This window comes from Lissotriton helveticus, chromosome 1_1 (assembly GCF_964261635.1).
Source record: "Lissotriton helveticus chromosome 1_1, aLisHel1.1, whole genome shotgun sequence".
Lineage (NCBI taxonomy): Eukaryota > Metazoa > Chordata > Amphibia > Caudata > Salamandridae > Lissotriton > Lissotriton helveticus.
In genome coordinates, this window is record NC_136057.1 from 212,451,143 (window position 1) to 212,470,073 (window position 18,931).

Below are 18,931 nucleotides of genomic sequence, written 5' to 3' on the forward strand. Positions count from 1 at the left end.
TGACTGGTTACATTTTGGGTGACTGGTATGTGGGGGAAAAATTCTTGAATTGTCCATTGAACAAAGCAAGACCAATCCTATGATTAAGCCCCACGCCTTTCTCGCTAGTATTTGGGTTGACACTCACGCTCCAGGAATGAGGACTAGATGGGCACAACAGATGGGTCAAACGGCATCAAGGGCTCGGATAATGCGTTGGCCGGACTCTGTGGAGGTGACCCCGATGTCTCTTCCTCAATATACTAGCTTATGAGATATAAAAAAAACCAGCAGGCGGAATAGTTAGTAAACTGGGTGGCGAGTTGGCAAATGAGGATTAAAAAAAAAAAAAAAAAAAATAAAGACTCAATCCTAAACTTACTACTATTTTGGTATTCACAGAATGCACTTACAACTTTTGGCATTCACAGAATGAACTTACTACTTTTGATATTCACAGAAGTTAGGATTTTGTCTTAAGTCTGTCTTAAGTTTGTCTTAAGACAAACTTAAGACAAAATCCTAACTTCTGTGAATACCAAAGTAGTAAGTTCATTCTGTGAATGCCTAAAGTAGTAAGTGCATTCTGTGAATACCAAAATAGTAGTAAGTTTAGGATAAAACTTAAGACAGACTTAAGACAAAATCCTAACTTCTGTGAATATCAAAAGTAGTAAGTTCATTCTGTGAATGCCAAAAGTTGTAAGTGCATTCTGTGAATACCAAAATAGTAGTAAGTTTAGGATTGAGTCTTAAGTTCATTCTGTGAATCGGGCCCAGAGTTATTGGATAACTACCTTCGGAGTTCTGTAAGAAATCTACACATTCGGTTTGAGAATTATCTGGGCAGTCTTTTTAGGAAGCAGTTCTTCTCTCTAGCCTCAGATTCTTGCTGTTCTTTATATGCCCTGCCTGCTACCGAGCCACCCCGAAACGCACCCACGGACCCTTCACCTGCCAAGCCTGCCAATTCACCTGCCTCCGAACCTGCACCGCACCCGCCAAACCTAGCACCAGCAACAACCACCTCAAGTGCATCCTGCTCAACACCCGCTCCGTCCACAGGCACGCCATCGAACTCTGGAACCTCCTCGACTCAACATCACCAGACGTCGCCTTCCTCACAGAAACATGGATGAACGCCTCCTCAGCCCCCGACATCACCTTAGCCATCCTGGACGACTACAAGATCATCCGGAGGGACCGCGGCAACCAAACCGGAGGAGGCATCGCCATCGTTCACAGAAGCACCATCCACGTCATGACCAACTCCGACGACACCCTCACCACCGCTGAGCACCTTCACTTCCAGATACACACCGACCCCAAAACCACCCTCCGAGGCACCCTCATCTACATACCCCCAGGACCACGCACACAATTAAGCGAAGCCATCGCTGACTTCGTCAGCCCGCACGCCCTCACCTCCACAGACTACATCCTCTCAGGGGACCTCAACTTCCACCTGGAGAACAACCAGGACTGCAACACCGCCGCCCTGCTGGATAACCTCGCCAACCTCGGACTCAAGCAACCGGTGAGCACCCCCACCCACTACGCTGGCCACACGCTCGACACCATCTTCTCCTCCAGCAAGCACATCTCCTTCAGCCACTCAACCGGACTACACTGGACAGACCACAGCTGCGTCCACTTCAACTTCAGGAGAACCACGACCCACCACCACCCGCAACAGGTTCCCCGCAGAAGCTGGAGCAAGATCACCGCCGACCAGCTCACCACCGCCCTCAGCCAGAACCCGCCCACCAACGCGACGGACCCCAACAAAGCAGCCCGCAACCTCACACAGTGGCTCATCAACTGCGCCGACGAACTCGCACCACTGAAGAATCCTCCCAGCAGACCCGGCAGCAGGAATGCCACTTGGTTTACCAACGAACTCAAAAACTCCAAGAAAACCTGCCGCACCCTCGAGAAAGCCTGGCGCCACGACCAGACAGCAGAACACATGACCGCCCTCAAGAACGCCACCTGCAAACACCACCACCTGATCGGCACCACCAAGAAGACAGCATTCAAAGAACGACTGGACAACAACACCCACAACAGCAAGGAACTCTTCAGCATCGTTAAAGAGCTATCCAACCCCAGCGCCTGCAACAACGACATCACACCTTCGCAAGACCTCTGCGACTCACTCGCCTCGTTCTTCCACCGCAAGATCACCGACATACACAACAGCTTCGGCGCACTGACCATGGACCCAACCACTGAACCAGCGCACCCCACCACCACCCTCTGCACCGGGACCCCTGTCAGCACCGAAGACACCACCAGCCTGATGAACACCATCCACTCTGGGTCCCCCACCGACCTCTGCCCACACCACATTTTCAACAAAGCCGACTCCATCATCGCACCCCAACTCCGGAACATCATCAACAGCACCTTCGCATCCGCCACCTTCCCGGAGAGTTGGAAACATGCTGAGTTGAGCGCCCTCCTGAAGAAACCCACCACGGACCCCACGGACCTGAAGAACGTCCGCCCCATCTCGCTCCTCCCCTTTCCAGCCAAAGCCATCGAGAAGACCGTCAACAGACAACTCTCCGCCTTCCTCAAGACCAACGGATCCCTCAACTCCTCTCAATGCGGGTTTCGAGCAAACCACAGCACCGAGACCACCCTCATCGCAGCCACCGACGACATCAGGTCCCTGCTCGACAACGGGGAAACTGCTGCCCTGATCCTCCTGGACCACTCAGCAGCCTTCTACACCGTATGCCACCGCACCCTGATACAGCGCCTCAGCAACACCGGAATCCAAGGAGGGGCCTGGAGTGGATCATCTCATTCCTTGAAGGAAGAACCCAGAGAGTCCGCCTCCCCCTGTTCCGATCCACGGCCACCAAAGTCATCTGCGGCGTTCCGCAAGGTTCCTCTCTCAGCCCCACCCTCTTCAACATCTACATGAGCCCTCTCACAGCCATCGCACGCCAACACAACCTCAACATCATCTCCTTTACCGACAACACCCAGCTGATCGTCTCCTTCACCAACGACCCTGCCACCGCCAAAGCCAACCTCCAGGAAGGAATGAAAGACGTCTCGGAATGGATGAAGATCAGCCATCTGCAACTGAACTCAGAAAAGACGGAAGTCCTCATCCTCGGACCATCTCCTTCCGCCTGGGACGACTCCTGGTGGCCCCCTGGCCCTGGGCACCGCACCCAAGCCAACGGACCACGCACGCAACCTGGGCTTCATCCTGGACTCCTCCCTCACGATGACCAAGCAAGTCAACGCCGTCTCATCATCCTGCTTCAACACCCGGCGCATGCTCTGAAAGATCTTCCGATGGATCCCCACCGAAACCAGGAAGACGGTCACCCAGGCCCTCGTCACCAGCTGTCTGGACTACGGGAACACCCTCTAGGCCGGAACCACAGCCAAACTCCAGAAAAGACTCCAGCGCATTCAGAACGCCTCAGCACATCTCATCCTGGACATCCCTCGCCACAGTCACATCTCTGCCCACCTGAAAGACCTGCACTGGCTCCCCGTCAACAAGAGGATCAGGTTCAGACTCCTCACCCACGCACACAAGGCCCTCCACGACACGGGCCCGAAGTACTTCAACAGTCGCCTCACATTCTACACACCCACCCGCCAGCTACGATCCGCCAGCCTCGCCCTCGCCTCCATCCCACGTATCTGCAAATCCACGTCGGAGGAAGATCCTTCTCCTACCTGGCAGCCAAGACATGGAACTCCCTCCCCACTCACCTACGGCTGACCCCGGAAGAAACTCAAGACCTGCCGGTTCGAGAAGTAGCAATCCCCCCCCAGCGCCTTTAGACCCTAACGGGTGAGTAGCGCGCTATACAAATTCTGCTGATTGATTGATTGATTGAGCTTGACCACTTCTTACAGTAACTAGCTGATCCCATTTTGGATTATGCCTAATATCCTCTTTTAGTTCTAACATTCCATTTGATATCAAGGAATTATTCTTAAATTCCCCTATCCGTTGATCTAAGTGTTGTGCGACTCAATAATCCATTTGTTGTGTCAGATTCTAGCCTAATCTTGGTGCAGTAATAAGGTCGCATTGAATTGACCTCTGAACCACCGGACCAATATGCATTGGTTCCTCCCTACGGCTACACAACAGAGGTTTAAGGAAGGTTAAGGGCCTCTTTACTTGGTCCATATTTTTAATCTGATCACTTTGAATATCTTCAATAGACTCCTTTTTTATTACACAGCCGTTTCCTTGCACCCTAAATTTCTCTTCTCTTACTAGCTCTTTGTTTCCCTCCAGTTTTAGTGCAATAAGTATTCGGTCTGTATTATCCGATAATATAGTTGTGTTTGACGGGAGAAGTTTTTGGTCAGTAGAATGTTTCCCAGTTTTTGTAAATATCTCATAATCCTTTTCGTTCTCGTGCGTTATTTCTGCAGACTGACCCCCAGATAAGTCACTTTGCTGTTTTTCTATTAATACTTTCCTTTGTTTTTTTTCCTTCATTTATCATATCAGTAGCTGTTTTCAATTTGGAAAGTGTTATATCTGCATTTTCCTTTTTAGCCTAATTTCTTGCCTTACGTAGTTTTTTTCTTTGTCTTTTTGTTGTTTCAAAGGCTATCGAATAATCCTTAACTTATCCTTCTTTATTCAGCTGGACTGGAAATCAAGCAGTATTTCTTTTCCGGTTAACTTGTTTGTCTCTTGCTTTGTGCTCTACGCTATTACCGAGCTTAGTTTAATCTGGACATCAGAATCTTTTATGTCACCAAGTTGCACCACTTTTCCTTCTTCTGCCAAAACAGATATATTTTTGGCTGTATGACTCATCTCCACTTTTTGCTTATCGTGTTTTTTGCGCATGGTCTCTTTAACATCATCTAGTATGGTATTCACAACATCCGGAATAGTTACCAATTTATTTATTATTGGTACAATCAAAAAAAGTTGAGGCTGCTTCATTTTGGGCTTTAATGATAAAATTGTTTAACTCAGCTAATTTGTTATCTATTCCAGCGACAGCATTTGCCATCACCCCAAGCATTTCGATTTGAGTGTCCATTTTGTTCGACTGATATGTCGGTGCTTCAAGAGTTAGTGCTGAAGTTTGATGAAATATATCCCATACACATCCCAAGTTTTGATTACCTATGTTTTTAACTTTTTGATCGAAATATATTTCCCTATTATAAATGGGACTTTTAGTGTCAGCCTGATGAGTTTCTTGGTTTTCTGGTAATTTTTTTAAAGTTAACCATATTGTTGTTGATGCTGCTACAGTTCGTTTTGCATACAGATTGTTCATTGATTCCTATATTATTTTCCTTGATGACCGATGTTTTTAACTGCTTGTGAGTATCACTTTCCTGTTCTTTATAACTCAATTCCAGATTTGTATCTCCACTCATTCTTCTTGGCATCGCTGACCCCAATAAGGAGTTAATATTATCGGTAATTCGAGATTGATTTCATTGTATGAATTCTGCTACATTTTTTACATTGTTGTCACAGTCTAGTGGCTTTCTATAAGATATAGAGTCATTCATTATTTCCTTTTTTTCCCCTTATTTCAACCTTGACTTCTAACTGTAAGGGAGCCCCTGCAGACGTAAAACTCATAACCATATCATCCTGTAACATCTCTTCCGTTGATATTTCCATCACATTCATATCTGTATCTCTTTTTTCATTTGAGTAAGCAATACAGGGTTTAATGGCTCTAAGTCAGCTCTTTGTTCAGTTATCTGTCCCTCTTCATCCTTAGTTTGAGGGTTGTTAACAATCTCCTGCTCTAGACCAGCTGTTTGTATATTTCCTTCTCGGTTGTTAATTGGCTTAATCGGAGTTTGTAACTGTTTTGTTTCTACTTCTAGTTGCATTGACATCAATGCTCCTGTTGGTACTCTCATAAAATCAAATTTGTGAGGAATTTTAGTAGATTTTTCAAACATCCACGCTGTTGGTGAAATTAGAGTTTGATTTGCACCCTTTATCTGTGCTTTAGCTTTTTTTATCACTTTTAGTGCTTGAGTTTTCCGTGCTCGTCTTGTGGGGGGGGGCCCTTAAGTCCTTTCTTTCCCTGAACACGTTCCCAATTTCTGCCTGGTTTGTTCGTATTTGAAGTCAATTATTGCTTTATACTAGAATACTAAAATACGAGGGGCAGATTTATGAAGGCCTTGCGCCTCCGGTGCGTCACTTTATTTGACGCAATGGCGGCGCAAACAATGCGCCCTATTGACAACGTGACGCATCTAAGCCCTGCGCCATAAGGAGGCGTTCCTGCGCAGGGGGGGCGTTCCTGCGCAGGAACGCCTCCTAAAAGTGGCTAAGTGAAATCTATAAGATTTCACTCAGTCACTTTCAGGTCAATGCTGCGCCAAAACCCTGCGCCTGCTTGAATCAGGCGTAGGTCTTGACGCAGCATTGTGGAGATGTGGCACCCCCGAGACTTGCTGGAGCTGCGTCGCGCTTGCGACGCAGCTCCAGCAATGCGCCACCTTTACGGCACAGATGCGTCACGCATCTGTGCCGTTTTTGCCCCATGGTGCGCCGCATTGTAAATGCGGCGCACCATGGGTGGCGGAGCAGCGGCGCAGGATGACTGGCGCATCCCTGGGGATGCGCCAGTCATCATAAATCTGCCCCCGAGTGTTCAAGTGTACGTCACAGTATAAAATAATCCCAGTATAGCCCAATAGGAATGATGCTGGAATGATCCTGGGGTTCATAGTAGATAAGGAACAAACTCGGTACCGTCGTCATCCTCCAACCTCCACTGTTGCTTTTCAATTCAAAGGCACCTTTCCCAACCCTGAGCAGAGCAAGCAGCGAGTTAATTAAAACCATAATTGCTCCTCACCCCGCTCCTCACGTTGCTCGAACTCACGCTCAAACTCGCAGCAGCAGCAGCAGATCACAAATTGCTTCTTCACTTCAGGAATCAGGGCAAGGCAGCACAGTGGTAAAGTAGCAGCGTAACAAGCACCGTCTCCTCAATAGTTAATTCAGAGGCATACGCCATACGTCTGCCTTTTGGTGAGTATGAGATGTTGCTGTCCTTGGAGTAAAAATAAAAAAATTAAAAATACTACCATTAACCACGTGTAGTGCGTTCGTGATATCAGGCCTGTTACTGGGCTGCTGCCAATAAAGTTTCAACAAAACACAAAACAAAAAAAAGTAACAAAGGGCCAGCTACCCCCGGAGGCCAGCGTATAATAATGCTATAATGAATTTGCTTTAGCTGCCGGTCTCTGATCCGAGATCACTAAGCAATAAAGCACCAAATGCTGACAGTCTCAGGTGTCAGGTGTACTCCCATCAACACGAGAAATCCGGTCTAGTGAATGGGCAGCAGCTGAGTAACTTCGGGAAGCAGCGCGGCCCAAAAACGGAGACAAGAGTCAGGTTCGCAGCTTGGAAGCAGCTGTGGTAACCTTGCGAGTAAGCGTGTCCTCACGCTGACATGGAATTCCGAAATTGCAGCATAGAGCCCGAGTTATCCCGGCACAGGCTCAAGCACCGCTCATGCTCCGGTCCGGGAGCTGTACAGGAGCGAGCAATCGAGCGGGCGAACCAGAAGGGCGATGGCTGGCTCGAGCTCTAGTTCTGCACCTGGACGGCTGAACCACTGAATTAGCTGGGTTACCCCAACTCAGGCTCGGCTGGCCACAACGAGCTCCGCGCCTTGCGCCTCTCATGCTCCTCAGCACTGGCTCTGGCTCCACAAACTCCTCCTCTTTCTGCCAGTGGCCTAAACAGAGGGCCCTAACAACCATTGACAAAGCCAATAGTCATACAAGGTGCAGTAACAACAAGTGATATTACCAAAACATAAAGCATTCATTGTCTTTTTGAGATGTCATTTATACACTGAAGAAGCAGTGATGCAGGTTTTGCAAGTTCTATATTTGGTGTAGAGGGTGTTTTGAGCACTGTTTCGTTTCAAAAACTTTTATTCGATTAACTTGAGATAATCATAAAAAGTACATCAAACAAAATGCAGTTTTATAAAATCACATTATAACATTATTACATGATTACATGATTACATTATTACATTGTGAAATAGCAATATAAAAAGACTTTAACTTAAAATCTAAAATATGGATTGATTCAAGTAGGCATCAATCAATGAGAAGTTAGTCCTATTTTACTACGGGTCGTTAAACAAGACTTTAGAAAAAGGGCAACATTCTTTGCCACGTATTGTGAGTCTAACAGCTGAAGTGCCAGAAATGCTGGGCGACATGTCCTCACTCCCATTTGGCGCAAGAGTGGAGTAATCCAACATTTGCGCGCTTGCTTGTAGTATCGACAAAACTAAATAAGATGAATAGTCGATTGGGGAGAGTCTTGGTCACACGGGCATTTGTTTAATTCGTGGGACCAATTTAACACAGTGGGGAAAGTGACAAGACGAAAAAATAAATTAAAACGAAACCTAGTCAGTAAGTATTTTTCGTAATTAGATAGATAAAAAGTAAGGTAAGGCTGGATACCAGCAGAAACTTGGACCGTCAGTACTTGCACATTTGTTTGCTTGGTTACTTCAAGAGAGAGACGTAATTCCCATAAATGGTTAAGGCATAGATTTTTCAAAGTACTTCTACTAATATCAACCATTGTAGAGGGCTCAGTGAAGTATTGTGTGCAATTCAAGTCCTCTAGAAAATTAAAAACATACAGGGGCAGATTTATGAGGCCCTTGTGCCACGTTTACGCCGCTGTTGCGTCACGCAAGGTGGCGTAAACGTGGCGCATCCCTACGAACGATTTACAACGTGACGCATCTAGGCAGATGCGTCACGTTGTAAAGCCCTGCGCCGCTTGTGGGCGTTCCGGCGCAGGGTGGGCGTTCCGGGGCAGGTGCGCCTCGCAAAAGTGGCTGAGTGAAATCTATAAGATTTCATTCAGTCACTTTCAGGCCAATGCTGCGTCAAAAGCCTGCGCCTGCCTGAAGCAGGCGTAGGTCTTGACGCAGCATTGTTAAGATGGGGCACCCCCGAGCCTTGCTGGAGCTGCGTCGCGCTTGCGACGCAACTCCAGCAATGCGCCACCTTAACGGCACAGATGCGTCACGCATCTGTGCCGTTTTTGCCCCATGGTGCGCCGCATTATAAATGCTGCGCACCATGGGTGGCGGAGCTGTGGCGCACTGTGGCGCACATTAACTGGCGCATCCCTGGGGATGCGCCAGTTAACATAAATCTGGCCCATACAGTAACCATGGAATTTTCTTCCAACGTACCATATTTAGGCAATCGGAAATCAGGGAACGAGTTAAATGGCATTGTGGCTTGTTCCAGATGCGGTGCCATAAGAGGATTGGATGACATTTGATGTTATCAGAGAGATAGTCAATACCAAGCTCAATATGGCATCCATAAGTTGGAGCACTGGATGGGAGTGCCAATAGATATTTTAAAAAGCCATTTTGGATTTTTTGCAGATTGTCTGTGGGGACATATCCCCAGACACCTGCACCATATGTTGCTATGCTATGGCATTTAGCATGGTAGATTTTTAGCAATTCAGATGGGGCAGGTTTACCCAACTTCCTGGAAAAGGAGACAATCGCCGAGGTTGCTCTCTGATAGAGCAGCTTCCTGCTTGTCGTCCCTCTTTTCCATGACAGTTGGTCGTCGATTAGGATACCTAAATAAGGGTATTCTCTAGCTCGTTCTAATCTGACTTGCTCGATATAAAGGGGTTTTGGATTCTTTACCTTGGGACCTGTATACATAACAAAGGTTTTGCTTTTGTTCACTTTTAACCCCAGAGAAAGCATAAACTGGCAATATTTGTCCAGCTGTTTTTGTAGCTGGACAAGTGTTCTGGCTAGTATTACGGAGTCATCAGCATAAAGTAATGCTGGGATAGGGCGATGGCTGATGGTAGGTAGGTCCTGGTTCCCTACTAACATGGCTGCTTCCAGCCGTTAGTATATAGATTGAATAAAAAAGGAGCCAGGACACAACCCTGCCTGACGCCTCTGGTGACTGAAAATGAGGGTGAGAGTTCTCCGCCAATCCCAAACCTTACACAGGCCGTGGCATCAGAATAAAGCTCACGTAGGAACTTAATAAGTGAAGGATCAACACCCAGACCATCTAGGATGGACCACAACTTGGCATGAATTACGCAGTCAAACGCCGCACTAAGGTCGACGTAGACCAGGTAAAGATTGCCCCCTTTTGCCCCCACATACTTGCCTATTAGGAGAGTTAAATTTAAGGCCTGTTCAACTGTGCCGAGCCCCTCCTGGAAGCCGTACTGCAGGTCGGTCATGATGTTATTCTCAGCCGCCCAATCCTGGAGGCGTTCCAGGACCAGGCGACCCGCGACCTTCCCCATGGAATCCAGGAGGGAAATAGGCCTGTAACAGGCTGGATTATTTCGGTCTCCCTTTTTAAAAATTGGAAGAAGTATAGAAGAGGACCACGAAGCTAATAGGCCAATTTTTGATACCGCCGCCATCACCTGAGTGACGAAGGGAGTCCACAGGTCTATGTTGGTAACAAAAATATCAAGGGGGACTCCGTCAGGGCCAGGGGCCTTTCCGGTTTTAGAAGAGGATAGAGCTTGTATGATCTCACTTAGGCTAAAATTGAGGTCTATTGGGTATACCTGCGTCCTGGAGGAAACGGCAGTCGTTATAACCTGTGTGGTGCAGACCGAAGGGGAACCACTAAAGATCTTTGAAAAGTGGGTCACCCATTCGTCTGCAGTCACTGCCACATCCAGGTGCTGGTGAGATTTTACGTCAGCCAAAAAAGGGGATTTGATTACACGCCAAAACTGGGAGCTGTCCTTACTTTGGCAGCTTGCGTGTAATTGGGCCCATAATTTTTTCTTATGTTCCCTTTTACAGTTATTTTGGGCCTGCTTGTACTCTAATCTAAGTTTGGCTATTTCTTTTTTATCACGAACAGGATTGTGTGTTGCCTTTTTTAAGGCGGATAGAGCTTTACGACAGGCCGAGTTGAACCATCTTGGAGAGGTCTGGTTACCTGATTTGTAATGACGGAATAACTCGGCCTGTATGGTGTTTAGAATCTCTTGAAAACTAGATATAATCAGCTCAGGTGGAGATTCGTCCGCCAGGCAGGTGTTTATCCAGGGAAGTGCCTTGGATATGATCTTAGTGGAGATTATTGTGGGATCAATCTTAGACCATTTTACAGATAATCCATTGGTTCTATCCATGGCCAAAGAATTCTGGGTCAATAAACTCTTCCTACTTGAATGGGGATCATCCATGGTTATCTTAAGGATGATGCTGTTTGGGAAGTGATCACCTGAGATTTCAGAGCCAGTGTTAAATTTAAGAAGCGTGCCCTTTAAAGTGTAAGAACATACAATAAAGTCTATAGTGGTTAAGAGGCCCCTGCCGTGGAAAGTGGGTCTGAAATCTTCAGGGGGGTCAACGAGTTCATTTGCGTACATCAGTTCTAATGATATGAGACTGTCATTGAGGGAGTCGCCTAGTTGGGAATGCGTAAAGTGAGTCAATGGGCAGTCTTCTTCATCCAGAAGCCCGCAAATGCCTTTCTTATAGTTGGTACACAGTGGGACATTGAAATCCCCCCCCATATTACGTTGCAGACAAATGATGGATGCTTTGCTCGTTGCTCGTTTAAGAGGTGAGAAATGTCTGATACAGTTTTAACACAATCTGCAGGGGATAAATTGTTATAAAAATTAATAAAACAGTATGACGTACAATTATTAAAAATAACCATTATAATTTGGTAATTTGAGATGGTATGGAGAACAGTAATAGTCTTTACATCCAGATTATTAGAAATGTACACTGCTAGACCTCCCTTAGACCTACCATGAGTAGTAGTGCTTGCCGGGGTATGAAATGTTTTGTAACCTTGTAAGTGTATTGGGTCAATTGTCCAGGTCTCCTGTAAACAAATTATCTGGTGGGTATATACAAAGTCCAGCCATGGTTTGAGAACAATCTTAGATCGAAGACCTGCTACATTCCAATACAATACAGATAATAACAAAGTAAGGGAAGATGGAATATCGACCACTGAACTTCCTGGTTGGAGTGAAGTGTAGGGAGGAATACAATTTTCTGCAGGGACAAGAGCAGGCTGGGGTTCAAAACACAATTGCAGAGGTACTTCTGCTAGCACAGTTATGTCATCGGTGTGGGACGATGGCAAGGGACTAGGAGTTAGAGTCAGAGGAGATAAAGATTTGGAAGAGGTAAGCAGTAATGATCCGGAGGAATGAGAATTCACGTTATCCTGGATGATATCAGATGGTGGTCAATCCACCATCTCCAGACAATCATATCTATTATATGTAGGAACACCCCTCCAACCGAAAGATGGCGCGGTATCTCTACCCCCCTGCCCTGCCCAGTCTACCCAATCGGGTCTTCTATTCCAATTTCCTACCTGGGTCCAGTTCCATTCTGGACCTGACACAAAACGGTTTACTGGTGGGTAAAAGAAAGATAAGCGTTTGGTGCCTATTCCATCTTGTGATAATTCGGGACCCCAGGAACAGATATGTTCAACTGCTTGTGGATCTTCAAAATTAATAATCACACAATCACCGTGAATTGTTTTTAACTCTTTGCCTACCCAAGGGACCCTGCGAACTGTTGTGACTCTATTGTTGGCATAGGGGGGAGCGGGCCTGTTGGCTGACAACCAGTGTAACACTTTGTTTTTTAAAGACCAGCCAGGTTCTTCTGAGTTAGGGTTTAACTCGGGAACCCCAGTCATGATGACAACAAACGGGGAGGCTTCTGGGGGGAGATGGTAAGAACGACTGCTTTTCCGCTTGGTGTTATAGGCGGCATTTTTGGTTACTGGAGTTTTTGCTAAGTTTGGGGCATGAGTTGGAATGCGAGTTGGAATGCGAGTTGGGCCAGAGGCCAAAGATGGGATTGGGACTGATGGAGTTACTGGACCCTTTTTTGCAGCAATAGTTGAAACCGTCTTGCACAGCCGTGTTTAATGGTTGCTGGTGAGCTGCTGCATTAGTAGTTATGGGTTTAGGAACTTGACAGATCGTTGTTGTCCCTGTTTTGGTGGGTTTTGGGTTGGGTATTTGGGCCACGGGGAGAGTGAGAGTTGAAGTCTTGTTAGTTTTGGTTTCTAAAATTAGCACTTCTAGAGATTTTTCAAGTTTAGACAGGGATAGCTCAATGGGTTGCATATATGACTTGATTAGTAGCTCTAGTCTTTCCAGTAGATGTGTATCTTGGGTGAAAAAACCCTGCTCTCTATCCTCATTACCATTGAGGCTGGTGTTAGGCATATTAGAGGAAAGATTGGTAATGTCTAGTGTTGTGGAGTAAGCCTCTTGCTGAGGTGATGTAGTTTTGCCAGTACCTTGCTTAGAGGGTGAAAATTGTGTGGTAGATTGAATCAAAGGTTCTGGAAGAGCCCGGGGAATAATTTTCTGGGGCGTAATCTTTTTTCCTTTTGTCCCTCTGGTTTTCTTTGATATAGCACCCTCCCTTAGACCCCGGGTGTAAGAATCCTCCCCACTAGGATTAGTAAAAAGAGTCGGTGTTCTCTCAAGTGATAAACGGGATTGGGGTGAGGGGGGCTGGGACAGCTGAGTGGCTGAAAGATCAATGGTCACCGATAAATCCACGGTACCGGGGACAGTGTGGGAATCCAATGGTGCGCCAGAGTCTAGGTTGCGCAGCGGGGTTCTAGCTGAAGCCAATAGTCCCAAGGAGGAACGTTTGGCTGCAGCCAGATCTTGGGAGACCCGCCTTTCTAGTACGAGGGCACCCTGATTGATAGCGTTGTTAGCTCGTGCAATAAAGTGATCAATCGGGCCAATGGTCTGGGCAGCACGAGAAGTCTTACTGCTTCTTGTGTTTCTAGGCGACATGCTTATGATATGGGTACACGAAGTTAATAGGAAATAGTGTACAGCTCCGGAACACAACAAAGCATCAATAATTAATGTAACACAAGAAGGGGTAATTATTTGAACAGAAAATGTCAATAGGGTGGCCCAGTCCAGTCTTACCCGGTCTTTAACGGGCTTAAACGGGCCTGCCCTTGGCCCGAGCTTAGCCCCGCGCTGTGTCCCGCTCGCATCCCGCTTCGCGGAGGGGGTGTTGGTGTTTTAAGCGCCTCCAGGCGCCTGTTGCGCGTCACTGGATGCGCCCCCGCTAAGGCTCCTGGGGGTTGAAGTCCCCCCGCTCGGCGGCCGCTCTGGTGAAAGAAAGCGGCGGCGGGGGGGACTCGGCTCCTGCAGCTGGTCTGGTCTCGGTGAAGAAGAAGTGTGGCAAGTTCTTTTCAGTTCTTTCCAGGATAGTGGCGTTTTAGGCTCCCACAGCGCTCCGGGAGCGCTGCTGTTTTAAGCGCCTCCGGGCACCTGTTGCGCGTCACTGGATGCGCCCGCGCTAAGGCTCCTGGGGGTTGAAGTCCCCCCGCTCGGCGGTTGCTCTGGTGAAAGAAAGCGGCGGCGGGGGGGACTCGGCTCCTGCAGCTGGTCTGGTCACGGTGAAGAAGAAGTGTGGCAAGTTCTTTTCAGTTCTTTCCAGGATAGTGGCGTTTTAGGCTTTTGAGCACTATTAGGAAGCCTTTCATATTCCTAGGTTTTTGTGTGCTAAGTATCCTATAGCTGTTTCTAACTGTCCCTGTAGAGATGCAGAGTCAGGGCCAGCTTTAATACTAGTGGCACCCTTTGAGACAACGTTTGTTGCCCCTCCACCGCCCCAATGACAACCCATGCCACGGATTCCCTCACTACCAGCCTTTAACAGTGCTCTTCAAGGGGCAGATTTATGAAGGCCTTGCGCCGCCGGTGCGTCATTTTTAACATGGGAAAAAGTGACGCACCGGCGGCGCAAGGCCTTCATAAATCTGCCCCCAAGTCTCCATAACCACTGTCTCTCAGATTCATTTAGTTTTATAACACCACTCATACCAGTGTAAGGTGTCAGAGCACTTTACATCATACACACATTGCACAGAGACAATCATATGTGTGTAACTCAGTGTATAGGACGTGTTACATCAGACAGGACTAGAAGGTGTAGGAGTCACTTGTCATCAATAATGGTAGTATAGTTAAGAAGTCATAAGTCTGAAAAGGCATCAATTCAGAATTTAAAACTTAACACCATTGTTAAGGGTTCTCTCCAATAAGAATTGATTTCTACCCAAATTATGCCTTTTTGCAAGATTAGGAAAATGAAAGACCTGGCAAAAAAACAGCTCTTTGATGACAGTTAATAGCTCAGTGTTCGATACTAGGATTTTAACTTACAAACTGCAAGTAACAAAAGGATGTCTCTTACAGAAGCAGAAACACACTGACCTATTTTACATTATATGCACTTTGTGATCTGCATGGTAAACATCCTTTCCAGCAGACACATTAACCCTCTGCGCTACCTTACAATCAGTCAAACTTCCCCTAGACAAAACTCCGGTCTCTCTCCAGGAAGACGATTAATCGCTTTTAAAACAAGAATATACTTGCAAACTGACGCTCCCACCCCAAGTAAGCACCTGGTGCGGTGGCACTGATCACACAGCCCTGGAGCCGGCCCTGCATCCAAGCATCCTGTTCCTACTCCAGCAGGCACATTAACCCTCTGCGCTACGTTACAAGCAGTCAAACTTCCCCTAGACAAAACTCCGGTCTCTCTCCAGGAAGACGATTAATCACCGGAGTTATATTGACATTTTAATTGATGCCTGAAAATTGCTGGAGGCAAGGAACGCGGCAGCAGGTGCTTTTAAAACAAGAATATACTTGCAAACTGGCGCTCCCACCCCAAGTAAGCACCTGGTGCGGTGGCACTGATCATACCGCCCTAGAGCCGACCCTGCATCCAAGCATCCTGTTCCTACTCCAGCAGGGCCACCCTCTGGTCCAGATCCTCAACGTTGCTCTGATTGTCTTCAATCTCTGTGGCTATGTCCTGCTTGTGGCATATGTAGTCCGACCAAAGGGTCCCAAATAGCTGCTCCAGAAACTCAATTGCTGCTCAATTCAGCACCAGATCAGCACACCCATGTGACTCAGAGGAGTCAAGGGAAATTCGGTAAGGAGAGAGGGAAGCCAACTATGGAGGCAGGCCAGCCCACTGTCAGTGGGATGCGGAAGGTCTATGGCAGTGGATCCTCGTCTTGTGCCTCTCACCCAGTGAGTTAAGAAAGTCAAGCAGAGCAGAATCACAGAGGCATAATGTTGTATCAGCCTATGAAATGAAGTGGAAGGTTATGAGGTCATGGTGCGATAGTTTTGAATGTAGGTTGTGGTATTTATATTGTGGGTTAGAATGTTTGTGGCATATGAAAACATGCACCAGAGGAGCATTCATGTGTTTGTATATGTTTCCCCTTGTGGGCTTGATTATATTCATACTCAATAAATAAGTTTCCTGAATATCTCTGCATCCATGTGCTTACTACAATTTGGCGTCGACCTGAGGACGAACCGAGAATTTATCAAGCCCACCAAGGGAAAGAAATTGGACCACTACTGTGTTTCATACAAAGCGCGTTTTGCCAGATCAACATCTACAAACTGCATGTATATATATATTTTTTAAAAGCATTGCCAGGAAGTGCAGAAATAATCTAAAAAGGCTGAGGTGCAGGTTTTAGTTGGCGTATTTTCAATTATCGGCACATAGATTAAGAAATTACGGAGGAATACAGAAAATGAAAAGATGAAGCAAGAACAGTTGCTTTGAATGGTAACACAGACTTAATTCTAAAACTTGTGGTTGTAGCTGGTTAAGGGAAAATTAAGTGACAGTTATTTGGCAAAGTAGTTTGAAAGATTTATTGCAGCATGTATAAAGGCCAGCACAAGGCATTCTGAAAATAGAAAAAGGTTGCATTCAGCATGCGATATGTTATATCCTAATAAAGAGTCCCTGAAGGCTTGGATAGGTTACAGATGATAAGTTTATTCTTCTTAGATGGTTAGATAGGTTTTCTAGTAGATATATAATCAAAACCCCACCAGGAGCATCCTCTCTGCTGCTCAGCCCAGGATCCAACTGACAGTCCACTCACAGCAAACCAAACATTCCAAGGGCATCACATTCACACTAATTCTATACTCACTAGCTGAACAGCAGAGGCAGAGAAACAGGAAAGGTGAAAGGTAGAAATCTTAGATTTAACACACCTTCCCTCTCTATAAAATGAACAAAGAGAAAGCAAATGCAAATAGCAACATTGCAGTAACATCAAATCATAATCAATAAAAAAATTGCAGTAGAAAAATTGCAAATGCACATAAGCATGAAAAAAGATACTAAAAATAAGCAAGGTGAAATGTGATGTAAAAATAACCAATAAAGGAAAATAAAACATGTAATAAAGTACAAAGTGCGAAAAGTATGACAAATAATACAGCACGAAAGGAATACAAAAATAGAAAAGACACATATCTCCTTCCTTTGCATAGAAAAATTGAAGTAAGAAGTTTCAAAAGAAAGGAAATAGTAAAAGAACGAAAAAGCAAAACGGAGAAAATTTACATAAGCAAGAAGTAATAATACCACGAAAACTAACAAAGAAGTAGTGCACCAGAGTGACCACCACAACTACACCAACTGGCCAGGCTAGCGAAAAGTATGGAACCACTGAACACAGCAACACGAAGAAGGAAACAAGGGAAGCAATGAAAGTGAAGAAAGAAACAGGTGGTGTACACCTAACGCATCAACAAAAAGGAAGACATGTGGAGAAGGGATAATGCTGAAAACTCAAAAAAAAGAATCGCCAAAATTAAATGCAGGGAAAATGAAATCTGTGTAAACTGTACCACACTGAAGATAAGAGAAAGTCACACTTAAATTAGACCACAAGTAAAAATGCAGGGACAGTGAGATCTGGGTAACTGAACTACACAGCAAAGGAAATTCAGTAACACCTCAAGTTAGACCATATGAGTAAACCTGCGCAAAACATGACAATTAAACTGTAAGTATCTAGTACATATGTAAAGAATCAGGGAACAAAGAAAATGCTCCATGAAAATGCGATCCGGGTAAACTGAACTAAACAGCAAAGAAATTCAGTCACGCCTCAAGTTAGACCAAGTATGAAACTGCAGGAAAATGAGAGCTGGGTTAACTGAACTACACAGCAAAGAAATTCAGTCACGCCTCAAGTTAGACCACAAATGAAAACCTGCGCATTAAAGGAAAAATGCACTGTAAGTATCATCATGAAAAAATCAGAGATACAAGAAAAAATGCTCCAGGATAAGTGCGATCTGGGTGAACTGAACTACGCAGCAAAGAAAATTCAGTCACACCTCAAGTTAGACCACATACAAAACCTGCACACAATATAATAAAGGCACTGTAAGTAAAAATCCTGTACAGAACCGAGGAAAAAGGAGAAATGCTCCGCATCAAAATACAGAAACGAAAATGTAGAAAACCTGCATGCCAAGCAAAATACTTTAAAAAATGCATCAGAATAAAATGTACTACAGTAGAATAAGATGACCATAAACACATTGTATAAATATAACAGTGTTAAAAAGCATAAGCGAAAACGTAGTAAATATAGGAGCTATAAATGAGAGTGAAACAGGTTGCAAAATTAGCCATCATAATGTGAAGTTCATCTCTATAATGAGGAAACAAAGAGAACAGCAAAGCGTCTCTAGTTCAAGGGCAAGAGGATGTAGGCAATGTAATAATAATGCCCCCTGAGATACCTCCAAAGACAAAACGGATGGTCGTAGGTTTTTTGAAGAAGGTTTGCGCGTCACCGCGCTAGAGGTACTGACAGTGAAAGGAAATGCCACCAGTTCAAAGTTCTCATGTTATTCCACTGAGCAAGAAGCAGTAAACAAACAAAGTGGTACATTCGGCCAAGACAGTATTTTGAGCAAGAAGACACCTCATTTCCATGAGATTGATGAGTAAACGTTTGACGAACTGTTTATAAAACTGTGCTCCAAAAGTGCAGTACAAAGACG